Genomic DNA, 14852 nt, shown 5'->3' with positions numbered 1-14852 from the left:
GTTTTGATGTCATCTCTTCTCCCCACATACCATTGATTCTGGGGTTACCTTGGTTGCAGCTTCATGATCCAGTTTTCTCATGGTCTAAAGGAGAACTTATTTCCTGGGGAACTACCTGTTTCAAACATTGCCTGCAAAATCCCTCTAAACCATCCTGTCCTGTCGTAGCTATGGTGGAAGTTCCTGAATCATTGCCCAATTACTATCATGCCTTTAGTGATGTGTTTTCTAAAAAAGAGGCTGAGACGTTACCTCCACACCGGATATTTGACTGTCCTATCGAATTGTATTCAGGGGCTCCTCTACCTAAGGGAAGGACCTATCCCCTCTCTCGTCAAGAAAATGTCTCTCTTGAGGAATACATAAAGGACAACTTAGCCAGAGGATTCATTCGTCCTTCCTCTTCACCTGTGGGTGCAGGTTTTTTCTTCATTGGGAAAAAAGATGGAGGTCTTCATCCCTGTATTGATTATCGAGCCTTGAATCAGATTACTGTCAAAAACAGCTATCCTTTGCCGCTCATTTCTGAGTTATTCGATCGTCTTCAAGGTGCTTCTATTTTTTCCAAGTTAGATCTCCGTGGGGCCTACAATCTGGTCAGAATCCGTAAAGGAGATGAATGGAAGACGGCATTTAACACTAGATTTGGTCACTATGAGTATCTAGTAATGCCATTTGGATTGTGCAATGCACCAGCAGTATTTCAGCACTTTGTTAACAAAATCTTCAGAGATTATCTAAATCAATTTGTTATCATTTACCTTGATGACATTCTAATCTATTCAAAAACATTACAGGAACATGTACATCATGTAAGACTGGTTCTTCAGAGGTTACGAGACAATTCCCTGTTCGTTAAATTGGAGAAATGCTCTTTTCATCAGAGTTCCATCCCCTTTTTGGGGTATATCATTTCTTAATCAGGTTTTGAGATGGATCCTGCTAAACTGTCGGCTATCAAGGACTGGCCCAGACCAACTAATCTCAAATCCCTGCAGAGGTTTCTTGGCTTTGCCAATTACTATAGAAAGTTTATAAAGAACTTTGCTGACATCACGTCTCCACTCACTTCTCTTACTAAGAAAGGGCAAAATTGTAAGAACTGGTCCTCTTCGGCAGTACAGGCTTTTGAAACGCTAAAATCAGCATTTTCTTCTGCACCTCTTCTCAGTCATCCAATTCCTGATTTCCAGTTTATTTTGGAGGTTGACGCTTCCTCTATAGCAGCTGGAGCTGTTCTCTCCCAACGTGATCCGACTACCAGCAAGATACATACTATGGCGTTCTTTTCGAAAAAATTAAATCCTGCCGAGTTAAATTATGATGTGGGTAATAAGGAGCTTTTGGCTATAAAATTAGCTTTGGATGAATGGAGGCATTGGTTAGAGGGTACCAGTCAACCTTTTTTCATTCTGACAGATCACAAGAATCTTTTATACCTCCAAACAGCTACATGTCTCAATCCTCGTCAGGCTCGGTGGGCCTTGTTCTTCTCCAGGTTTAATTTTGTACTTTCCTATGTTCCTGGTTCAAAAAATTCCAAGGCAGATGCTTTATCTAGGCAGTTCCAATCTTCTGAACCTTCTCCATTGCATTCAGGACCTATACTACGTCCAGTCAAAGTTTTGGCTCAAGTATCCTCTTTTCCAGTACAGGCTTTACATGCTGCTCATGTCCGGGTACCATCTTCTTGTAAACTACCTTCTGGTATCCTGTATGTACCCAAAGGATTACGTCTTCAGCTTCTACGTTGGGCTCATGACAACATTTCATCAGGTCATCCGGGAATAACCAATACATTGTGGAAACTGAAGCAGCATGTTTGGTGGTCCACTATGAGGAGGGATGTTAAGGATTATATTGCTGCTTGTAGTTCTTGTGCTTCGAACAAACAATCTTCTAATCGACCGTTTGGTCTATTACACCCTCTTCCTATTCCTCATTACCCTTGGTCTCACTTATCCATGGACTTTGTTACAGATCTTCCTGTTTCTGCTGGAAATACTACCATTTGGGTAGTGGTGGATCGGTTCTCCAAGTCTGCTCACTTCATACCTCTTCCAGGCTTGCCTACAGCTCAAAGACTTTCTGATATTCTACATATATCTCGTTTACATGGTTTTCCCACTGACATAGTCTCAGATCGTGGAGTCCAATTTGTTTCCAAATTTTGGAGGTCTTTTTGTAAACACTTCAGAATCAACATATCACTTTCTACTGCACACCATCCTCAATCCAACGGACAGACTGAGCGTGTAAATCAAGCCTTGGAATCTTTTCTAAGACATTATGTAGACCATCACCACTCCAACTGGTCTCAGTTATTGCCTTTGGCAGAATTAGCTCACAACTCACGTTATAACGCCTCATTACAGACCTCTCCCTTTAAGGCAGCTTATGGATTTGAATCTAGAACCTTTCCTATGATTACCAGTTCTACTGAAGTCCCTGGAGCAGATCGTATAGTGAAAAATCTCAGTAATCACTGGCAACTCATTCGTCAAAATCTACTCTCTTCTTCCTTAAGACATAAGAAATATGCTGATCGCAGAAGGTGCAAGGCTCCTTTACTTCGTACTGGAGACAGAGTATTTTTATCCACCAGATTCATACGTCTAAAACAACCTTGTACCAAGTTGGGTCCTAAGTACATTGGACCTTTTCCAATTGTTTCCAGAGTTTGTTCTTCTGCATACCGCCTGGCCTTACCCAAGACTCTCAAGTTCCATCCAGTGTTTCATGTCTCCCTACTCAAGCCAGTCATCTACAATCGGTACTCTATCAGGAGTAAACCACCTCCTCCCTTTCCGTAGAGGGAACTTCTGAGTTTGAAGTCAGCCAGATTCTCGATTCCAAGCTACGGGGCAATCGGCTGTACTACCTGGTCCATTGGAAGGGTTATCCTATCTCTGAACGATCTTGGAAACCGGCCTCTCATGTTCATGCTCCAGCTCTTGTCAAGTCTTTTCACAAGAAATACCCTGCCAGGCCCGGTCGGGTCCCCCGGAGGGGTCCTTGAGGAGGGGGCACTGTCACGCTCAGCTGCTGGGAAGCTCTGCAGTCCTCTCTGTGTGCTTGATTGACAGGTGTCTGAGCCACCCCTTCCTAATGATGTCACAACCAGGCTTTTTATTCTGGCTTCCTGTTTCTCCAGTGTCCGTTTGTTTGTTAACTTTGAGGCTTCTGTTAGGATTTCGCTGAGGAATCTCTCTAACTGCTGCTTTTCTGTTGCCAATCTCTTCAAGGACTTGCTATGCTGGATTAACCTTCAACCTCCTGAATACCTGTCTCCAAACAATGCAAGTACTGTTTGTTTTGTGAAACTTTCAAACTTCCTGTTTACCTGCTGCAAACCCTGCATATTCAGACTACTCTGTGTAGTGCAAACTATTCAAATACTGTTATTTCCGTGAATCCTTCAATCTGCATGTTTACCTGTTTCCAAACTCTGCAAATACTATTATTCAGTGTAAACCTTCAAACTGCTGGATATCCTGTTGCCAATCTCCACAAGTACTGATTATCTGTGTTAACCTTCAAACTACCAGCTTACCTGTTGCTATCACTGCAAGTTCTGACAACACAGTGTTAACCTTCAAACTACCTGATTGCATGTTATTAATTCTGCAAGTTCTGACTACACAGTGTTTACCCTCAAACTGCCTGATTACCTGTTGCATACTCTGCAAAGACTGTCTACACAGTGTTAACTCTCAAACTGCCTGATTACCTGTTGCATACTCTGCAAAGACTGTCTACACAGTGTTAACTCTCAAACTGCCTGATTACCTGTTGCATACTCTGCAAAGACTGTCTACTCAGTGTTAACCCTCAAACTGCCTGATTACCTGTTGCATATTCTGCAAAGACTGTCTACACAGTGTTAACCTTCAGACTGCCTGATAACAAATGACCTACTCCTGCATTATTAACTGTTTCCTGTTTTACCCTTCTTCTGTCTGAGTATAAGTGACTATCCCTGCTCTCCTGATTCTGTGGAAGGCATTTCCTGAAACCAGTTCCTTATTCAGAAGTCTATCTGGCTGATATCATGAATTACTTTGGCACAGGCTAACCCTGCTCCATATCGTGAGTACTTTGTTTTTTGGAGGTTGTCGTGGGGTCACGTCCTGGATTAAACTCAGAGTGCAAGGGTGTTGTTTAAGTTCGCCCTTGCATTTGGGTCTACTTCTGGATATTTCCTAACCTGACAACAACAACAGCCAGCATAGCCAAGGTGAGATTTATCTCAATCTGCTAATGCCTTATAGCCTCATGACACCACTTCTCAAGTGCACATACTTTATTCTGCTTTATCAAAGCAGGGACTGAGCTCACCTTGTATTGGTATTTTATGATTTTTTTCTACCATCCAAAAAGGAGAACTCTGGTATAACCCATATTGCTGGACATCACTCAGCTCTACAGTCCTCCTTAGGAATATCAAGGGTGACAACATTTATCCAATATTTGCTTATCCTTTATTTTCCTGCACTAGCAATAGTCCCTCTCCTCTTACTAAAATCAACATGGCCACTAGGAGAACTTTAAAACATAATAAACCTATCAAACAGGCCTCTACCAAATCATCAACAATATCTTCTTTTTTGCAAAACACAGATTGCTCGAACAGCATACCTCCTGCACTCAAGAAGCATGATAAACCTCCCGCCATGGATCGGGTGGACTCTCAATATTTACTGGCTACAAATCTTTAAAATCTACCATCCAAAAGGGATATAGCGGTTATAATTTGCACTTGTATTAGAGAAGAGTTAGCTACCATGAAGCAAGATACTCATACTTTGAATTTCCAAGTTGAATCTTTAGAGGATTCTATCACGGAAGACATGCATCATTTAGAAGAACAACTGGCTTTGCAGAAAGAAACTCTGGAGTCTCTTCAGAAAAATATGAAGATTTGGAGAATAGGAGCAGACATAAAAACCTAAGAATTAGGGGAGTCCCTGAATCTCTACTGCCAAGGGACTTCCAAGTATACCTGCAGGTCTTGTTCTCTCATATGAAAGAATCATCTTCAACAGCAGATGTCTCATATATAAGAGCACACAGGTCCCTCAGACCAAAACTGCCAGACACGGCACCTCCCAGGGACATTATTATACGTTTAAAGAATTTCCAGGGAATCCAGGATAAGGAGATGATCCTTACACAATCTCAGAAAACACAACCAGTCCGCTTCCAAAGAAATGTATTACAGTTTTTTCAACCTCTTCCCTAAAACCCTCCAATGAAGAAAATAATTTTCTGCCCTCACGACAACTCTGCGGAACAAAAATATACCTTATCATTGGGGCTTCCCCACTTATCTTTGGATCCTCAAAAACAACACCTGCATTATCTGCTAATCCCCAGATGACATTGACAAATTTTGCACAACAATCGAAATAGACCCCCCATGCCTGATGAAACAGCTAGTCAGCTGAGAAACGTGTTGCATGTTTTATATGTTTTAAAATAAAACTGTGATTTTAAGTAGTCTGCCTTTTAACTACTTTTTTCAGTTTGGAGCATTTTACACCAGAACAATCCAGGGAGACCTGATTCAGACAGCTTGTGTCTGTAACATCCAGCCTGCTTTGTTTGCACAATTTCATTGGGCAAACTGAAACTTGAGTACGCATTTTGTATATTTTCTTGGAATCATTCTGTTAAAAGTTTAACCTTCACTAGGAGAAGTTCTGTGTACTTTATATTCTTAAAGGCTACAACATCCAGTATCCAGTCTACTGAAATCTGAGGGAGACCTTGCCCCAATCAGTCAGCTGGAAACTATAAAGCCCAGCCTGTGCATATTGCACTTTATTAGTGCACACACCCTATTGAGTAGTCACTTGTTAGCAACTTTGTATTCACTGAAAATTTATTTTGGACAAACTGCACTATGAGGCGCTATTCTTTACATCTTTTTTAGATTCTTCTTGCAAGTCCAATCCTGCCAGAAGAAGAGCAGACTAACGTACTTTTAAAACATGACTTCATTGATTCTTTAAATGATTGATGTTATAAAAATTGCATTGTATATACCATTATTATTATCTTTATGATTCACACATAGAAATACTCAAATTGGTGGGTCTAAAGTTAGTTTGAAAACAACAATTATTTAAAGGAGAACACACAAATTGAAAGCTAAGTTTCATACACATCTATTTAATTTTCAGCATCTTTTTTTATAATACAACCATTTATATTTGTACCCTCTGCAAACCTGCTACTATAGAAATTTGCATTAGACCCCCCACGGAGTTGCCCGAGCATTCTATGTTAGCCCCACCAAAGAGATCTAACCCCCCATCCAACCTCTGGTAGACAGTAAACCGAAAAAAGCGGAAACCTTCTATACCGCCATCTCCAGCACACAACCCACCCAGTCCGAGTTTACCTACCCAATCCTTGGGCTCAGAAGTCTCCAGTTCTCTGAAACAAAGAGGAAGTGCAGAAACTTCCATGGCATCCCCTGACCTCCGAGGTAAAGGATTGAAACAAACGTATGAAACTGAAAAAAGGTTGCAAGTAGAAAGTTTACTATAGTATGCACCATTAAAAACAGGAAACAGACATGTTTTGTGCGGGCCCGCTTGTTCACTGCTTAACCCAGCTTTCCTTGTAACCACTATTTAAAGGGATATACATGATTAAAAATAATTAAATCAATTAACTCCTTCCTGTCCTTTCTTTAGATAGGGGTTGCTATCTCCATAGACAAGGAACACCACCCACCAACCCATAAATAGGTTGGTGTAGAAGGGGGCAAATTTGGCCCCCATTGCTGTACCACGTCTCTGGAGGTAGCAACATCCCTCAAACAAAAACAAATTATGTGTCAAAAGAAATCTAAAGCAGTCATTAAAAGTGCATCACACCCTCTGAGTAATTTGAAAATTTGTTCAGAAAAAAAAATAGCTTCCAATCTCTGATGGTGTGGGATGGAGGTGAAAAGGGATGTTACATGTATGGTAATGAATCTGTAGGTACTCCATTCCATATACTGCACTACTTTTAAAACTTGTGTAAATTCTTTGATATAACTCATAGGATCACTCACTATTGGCGGTAAATAAGTATCCACTAATTCAAAAAGTGGCTCCAACAGGGAGCCCACTCCAGAAATAATGGGTCTTCCCGGTGGGTGCTATCCATTCTACGCCAACCTATTTATGTGGTGGGAGGTGCTCCGCATCTATGGAGATAGCAACCCCTTTAAAACACATGTTATCTAATCTGTTGGTGTGGGGTGGAGGTGAATTGCTGACTGCCTTATTGTTGCTGAACTCTGCCTGTCCCAGACATCTCTACTGTTTAACCCCTGAATTGCTGATATTCTGGATTGCCTTGTTGTTGCCAAACTCTGCTCGCCTGACTACTCTCCAGTTATCCTCTGTAGTGCCATGAAGGATTGCCCTCTTTACTGTGAGTACTACTTACCTCATTTACTTACCTGTTCTCTTGTTCTGGGATATTTCCTTATCCTTCCACTTGATGCTGGGATAAGAAGACTACTGGCCAAGTTTGGTCTGATAGGGAAATATCCCACAAGCATTACAGGAGGTGAGGCTACTACAGCATCCTTCATAGAACTCAAAAATAAAAACTTGATGAATTTAAAATTTACAGGCAAACAACATGACATTAATATTATATTATTGGATATAGAATTGGTGGCGAACATAGGATCATTAAAAATTGACAGATTTCTTTATAGCCATCCCATAAGGTCAATACATCAAAAAAAGAGAATTTGTTTGAATGATTCTGCATACATCAAACAGTGTACAATCTTAGCAGATAGATTGCTTGGTGGAGGCTATCTAGATGCCCTGTTAAATTCCACTAGATCTGAGGTGGATCAAATACCTTGTGACACCTTTTTGCAGTACAAACAACAAAAATCAGTGAATCGAATAAAACAATCCTATTTTAAGGATAAACTATTTTTTAGCACCCCATATAGTTTAGGATATGGCAAAATGTGTAATGTAATTAGGAAATGTTTACTGATTCTTGCTTTAGAATGTTTTCCGATTCTTACTTTAGAAAAAATTGCCTCTACAGGATGTAAATTTGTGGCAAAAAAGGAAAAACAATTGGTTCAGCGCATACTAGATAATTCAAAGGGTCCTATAATACCAGCAGGAGATCTCAATATCCCAATTTAGCCTGATATAGATAGCACAAACCCAAATATAAAAATGTCTAAAAAAAATCTACCAAAACATTGTGGAATGGTCTTAGAGATTTTAATCTTTATAACATCTGGCACTTCCTCCACCAAGATACCCATGATTATACCTTCTTTTCCCACCCAAACAAATCATATAGCAGACAAAAGTGACCAAATGTGATATTTTTCCCAAATAATGGTCTAACCATTCCGCTGTCAAACTCCATTTAGCTTGGCTTGATTCACTGACTCATACTTATGGAAATTAGATGATTCTCTCCTCAACAATCCAAACACCCTGAACAGTTTAACTAACTCCATAGAATTGTTATTGTTATTGTTTTAAAAGATAGATAATCCCTTTATTACTCATTCCCCAGTTTTGCATAACCAACACAGTTATATTAAAGTGAAGGTTAAGTTTCAAGACTTGCTCAATTGTAATGAATGCAGTATTTAAATTGAGTATGAGTTTAATTCATGAATTCGCTTACTTGTTTTTCAAATTGAAGTATTTCTTTTTTTTTATCTGCATCTTGCTTGCGGCAAAATCCACCCGTTTTTTGTCTCCTATTTTACTTCCTCATCACGTGTCAATACCCTCCAATTGAGATTCTGGCCGATAGGTGGCTGTGACACTACGTCATTTCATTAACATTTGATTTGCGCATGCGTGACTTATTTTCGGCATATCCGACAGCTTGATGCTGATGGTCAATTCGCGCATGCGCACCTTCATCAGTAATTAATGCGCATGATCGTCCTCGCATTGTTGCGAGTCGAGTGAGACGCATGCGCATTGTAGCCCAGCAGTCCGGTCAATCGCATGCGCATGCGCAAATGGACTCGATCATTGTGAATGCGCAAGAGAAGTGACGTATAGAGCGGGTGGGAACGCTCTATACGTAGAGAGTGAAAAACCAGGAAGAAGAAGATGGGAGGAGTCGATAAGCAAACGGCTGCATAAAACGTTAGTGAATAAAAATAAAGAATAATATATTTATAGCAAAAAAAAAACTTAGCGATTATGTTGATATACATGTGTATTATGCGATGCTATGTTTTCATTTGGGTAAATTAACTTTCACTTTAATGTACTTTTTACCTTTGTGATTACCTTGTATCTAGGAACCTTCTTCCAGCCCCCTGATCACATGACTGTGACTGTTTATTATCTATTGTCTTAAATTAGCATTGTATTGTGCTAGATCTTAAATAACTTTCTGTGCCTGAACACAGTGTTATCTATATAGCCCACGTGTACTTTCTGTCTCTTTGTGTTGAAAAGAGATTTAAAAAGCATGTGATAAGAGGCAGCCCTCAAAGGCTTAGAAATTAGCATATGAGCCTACCTAGGTTTAGTTTAAACTAAGAATACCAAGAGAAAAAGCAAATTTGATGATAAAAGTAAATTGGAAAGTCAATTAAAATTAAAAGTCCTATCTGAATAATGAAAGTTTAATTTATACTTGACTGTCCCTTTAAATTCCCCCACAATGGACAATAAGTTTACACTCTGGGAAGCACACAAATGTGTCTTATGAGGAGAGCTCATTAAATTTAAAGCTTGCAACAGAACACACAACGTAAAGTCTATGAAGAATTATCAAATACTTTTGTAATCTCAGATCTCGCTCACAAAAAATCCCCATTAGACATTACCATCCTAGAAGGACTAACAAAGGCCAGGAGAGACCTTTATGACTTTCTTAATATAGAATATCAGGTACTCTGTAACAAAACCAATAGTATGTTCTACTATGAAAGCAATAGATCTGGTAAACTCCTGGGCAGAGCCTTAAAAATTAAAAAAATAAAATTATATATATATGAGCTCCACCCTGACAAGAAAATAATGCTTAAAGGGACAGTATACACGAATTTTCATGCAACTGCATGAAATAGACACTACAATAAAGAATAATATGCACAGATACTGATATAAAAATCCAGTATAAAACCGTTTAAAAACTTACTTAGAAGATTCCAGTTTAGCTCTATTTAAAAGGTTACTGGAACACCCACTGCAAGTGGGAAATATCAGACACTCCCTTCCCCCTTCCTTTGCATATACAAAGACCCTTTAAACAAACAGAAGCAAGCTGGAGTAGGTATACGTCGGTATTCTCCTAAAACTTTGGGGCTTGGTTAGGAGTCTGAAAATCGGAGCAATGTTATTTAAAAATAAACAAAACTAAACATTTAATTTATTAAATTTAATTTATGGGCTATATAAATAGATCTACAAAACATTTATGCAAAGAAAAAACGAATGTATAATGTCCCTTTAAGACCACACAAGATTTTATTAGCTCCTTCCATACTAGACATTTGCTTCACTATTATCACCTCATCTAATGACACTCTTTAATGCAGCGAACACCGAGAACCCTTTTCCTCCCTCCATGCTAGAAGCTCTCATAGTAGTGCTCACCAAACCTGCACCAGCATCAGCTAACTTTCGCCCCCAATCTCACTTTTAAATGTGGACATGAAACTCTACAACATTTTTTTAGCAAAACACATTAACTCAATTTTATCCTCTATTATACACATAACCCAAGCTGGCTTTACACCTACCAGAGGAGTCAGAGACAATACCATAAAAATAACCAATCTTATGGAATATGCGAAGAATCACTAACTCCCTTCCATATTCATGTCTATGGATGCGGAGAAAGCCTTTGACAGGCTGGATTGATTTTCCCTAAAATACTCCTTACACAGATTTGACTTTAATTCTGATTTCACAGGGAAAATATTTTTATTATATCATAACCCACATGCCAAAATTAGATGTTGGATACCCCCAAAACAGAGACCTACCCACCGTCATCCTCCTATACCAATACAAGAAACATTTGCCTCATAGGATAAATGTGTTAAAAAATGTCATAACCTACCCAGTATACCATCACCCCTAACCTCACTGCTGGATAACCCAGGTTTACCAGTAAACCAGTTATTAAACCCAACGCCACTGAACACTCTTAACAGGTCTACACCTTGCCATACTCTATTTCACAAAACAAAGCCCAAAATTCAAGAAGAAATTTTTGCACTCCTTGGACCTAAATTACATAACTGGTATACCTAAACACAGCTCTCCTACAAAAAAATGATATCTTCTTCTTCCACCACACTACCTTCATATGCATCGAAATGGGAATAAGAGATAGGTGATACTTTGCCACACAAGGAATACCAATACAAGAAACATTTGTCTCATAGGATAAATGTGTTAAAAAATGTCATAACCTATCCAGTATACCATTACCCCCTAACCTCACTGCTGGATAAACCAGGTTTACCACTAAACCAGTTATTAAACCCAACCCCACTGAACACTCTTAACAGGTCTACACCTTGCCATACTCTATTTCACAAAACAAAGCCCAAAATTCAAGAAGACATTTTTGCACTCCTTGGACCCAAATTTCATAACTGGTATACCTATACACAGCTCTCCTACAAAAAATGATATCTTCTTCTTCCACCACACTACCTTCATATGCACCGAAATGGGAATAAGAGATAGGTGATACTTTGTCACACAAGGAATGGCTTTACATCTTCTCAAATATGAACAAATCGTCTTCGTCGATCTATGTTCTCGAGATGAATATCAAATTTCTCGGCAAGTGGTTTTTATACACTTGCGCACCTGTCCACCATTCTCCCGGGATACCCAGTGGGGTGCTGGAGAAGATGCATAGATAAAGGTACACCCACACTTATTTGGTGGTCATGCCCAATGGCCCAATCTTTCTGAATCTCAATCAAATTAGAATTTGAGGAGGCTTTATCCATCCATCTCCCCTTAGATATCTGGATATTTCAAACTTAGATGTAAGTTGTGATCCAAATTGCTCCTCCTCATGATACATCCTTCAAAGTAAATGATCCCATTGAAATGGAAAAGGCATACCCCCCACCCCACTATATCTACGTGGAGGGATAAAGTATCAATCTGCCTTTGTCTGGAGAAATACCATTATACTCAAAATAAACATTTACAGGAATTCTATAATATTTGCTTTATTTGGGAAGGGTATGTGAACAAGAAATAGAAAGTAGAAGGGATATAGACTTCTGGGTACCTTGACATTTAAAATTTTAGAATTTCATTAAGATCATCCAATTTTTTTGAGTCCATGTTCTACTCATTTATTAAACACAGATATGCATGGTACACCTTTTCATATTTCACAACAATGTTTTGAATACTGCCTCTTGGCTTTACTAATCCAGTCTTATACACGCTTCCATAATTAGCAATTTCCTTTTTCATACTCGACTTCCCTGCAAGTAGTTATTTTCTTTTTTATGTTTCTTATGCAATGTTTGTTAACCTTGTGTGTAACTAGTTTGCACATTCTTGTGTATATCATACATAACCATCTTCTTAAGCTCTGGTTAGTTTTTGGACGTGCTTTGTTTTTCTCTTCGGATTGCAGCTGGACTTTTAAACCCTCTGTGTATACGAATTATGTGTTTTTATATTTGACTACAATTCTGTAATAAGCAAACTGCAATCTGCAATGTGTCGACCTACTGCCTACTTTGCTTTTGCATTTTTCTATTATCTTTGTTTTCATCAAAAAAAAAAACCTTAAAAAAAAAACAAATAACTCCCACTTTGGACTTGTATTATGTGTGCAAAAATAAAAGCTCTATTGACTGTGCTTAAGCGATATTAATGCATAATATTGCTAATATTTTTGTGCTCCACAAAATCTCGGCCATGAAAAGTCACTCAGCTATTTAGCATTTATTGCAAATTGTGTTTGCTTAAAAATGAAAAACAAAACATACTTGCATGCATTATTCGATAAGGAAAAAAAAAATGTACAGATTTTATTAAATACAAAAAGATGCATTTGAAGATGGTATGAGATACAGATAAAAGCATCCGGATATTATTAGATAATACATCTTTATACATAGTTATTATTATTATCAGTTATTTGTAAAGTGCCCAAAAATTCCGTAGCAGTTCCAGCTGCTGGCTCCCCTGTACATTGCTTTTTTTATTATTACCTTTTTCTATGTGTTTATTGTGCAATTTCATTCTTGAAATCGTGGTTGAGCAATAAAATAGGTTCAGAGGTCGTGTTACACGGCTTGTTATGAAATCTATGAGCTGTAATTATCTGAGATGACCATTTTGTGTCTGTCCTCAGTTAAACTGAAGCTGCCATTCTAGCTTCTTAATGGTATTTCTGTGTGTAATAGCTCAGAGGTCACTCTCTCTCTCTCCCCACCAGGCTCATGGAATGTGTACATAGTAGGTGTGGGAATTCTTGTACTGTGATGACCCATAGACTGCTGCTGAGTATGTCGGCCACACCTTGTCCTGTACAAATTGCTGAGAATTATTCTATTTAGAAGTGCAGTGTGGTTTGGGAACATTTTAAAATATATGTGTGTGTATGTGTGTGAGTCTGTTTGTGAGCTTGCAAGCATGCATATACATATTTTTGTGTACCTACACAACATACACACAGATACATTCATTGCATTAAAAGGGTCAACTCATTTTTTTTTTTTTTAATTTTCTTTATTTAGATAATATCAACATTGACAAACGTGACAGTACATTTCAATTTACCAAAATTACAAATGTTTGATGGTAATAACAGTAAATATTTGTGGCATACAGAGTACTGGCATAGAATATTAATAAAATATATTAAACAATATTAAACCATGTGTCATTTAGCATTAAGATATTCCTCCCCAATAAACATAATAAAATGGTAATCAACTAGTTTGCTTTTAAAACAGTAGTGGTATCTTTATAGTGATAATAAAGTTATAACAGTTCAGAATAGACCAACAGCACACTACCTGGGGCAGTTGGTAGAGGGCCAATGCAAACACCTCTCTGTATCCACAACAGCAAGGGTCCACAGCACCAAATAACGAGGAAAAGTTCTTGTCTTTATGTCATTTATTTAACTTTTAGCTTACAAAAAGCATGTAGGCACACAGCAGCAAACAAAAAGCAACGTTTCGGGTTATTCACCCTTGCTACAAGTTTTTATCACAGAAATACTGACATGTCAATTTCCCTGTTAATCCCCTAAGGGGCTAACATATCCAATTTATAAATCCAAAAGGACTCCTTTCTCTTTAATAAGAGTTCCCTATTGCCACCTCTTCTCAGGGTGCCCACACTGTCAATAATGTGCCGCCTTAACTGCGATATACTATGGCCAACTTCAAGAAAATGGCAGGCCACTGGGGCCTTCATATCACCACCAAAAATGTGAAGCTATCCTCAACAAGTGTTCTTATGACATAATTGTACTTACAGTTGAAGCGCTGCAAAAAGAAATAGAGAAGCAACAAGTCATTGTGGACTAAGGGGATTAACAGGGAAATTGACATGTCAGTATTTCTGTGCTAAAAACTTGTAAAAGTTGAGCATTGCAACATAAATTTCTCTGAAAAGGCTACATAATGCATGATTGTATCATATCATATAAGATAAATTTAAAAGTTATATGTATTAGCAATTTTGTTTTTAACAGGGGAAATCGTTTTTTTGTATTAAACTGTGACCACTAGGTGGCAGTAAACTGTGTATTTTAACATTTATTTGTAAATGGTCATGTAAGAGTTAAGGGATATGGTATTTAAGTAGCAGCATACAGGTGTCCTG

Source organism: Bombina bombina, chromosome 1, assembly GCF_027579735.1.
Source record: "Bombina bombina isolate aBomBom1 chromosome 1, aBomBom1.pri, whole genome shotgun sequence".
Taxonomy (NCBI): domain Eukaryota; kingdom Metazoa; phylum Chordata; class Amphibia; order Anura; family Bombinatoridae; genus Bombina; species Bombina bombina.
The sequence above is the reverse complement of the archived record's forward strand: the minus strand, read 5'-3'. Positions refer to the sequence as shown.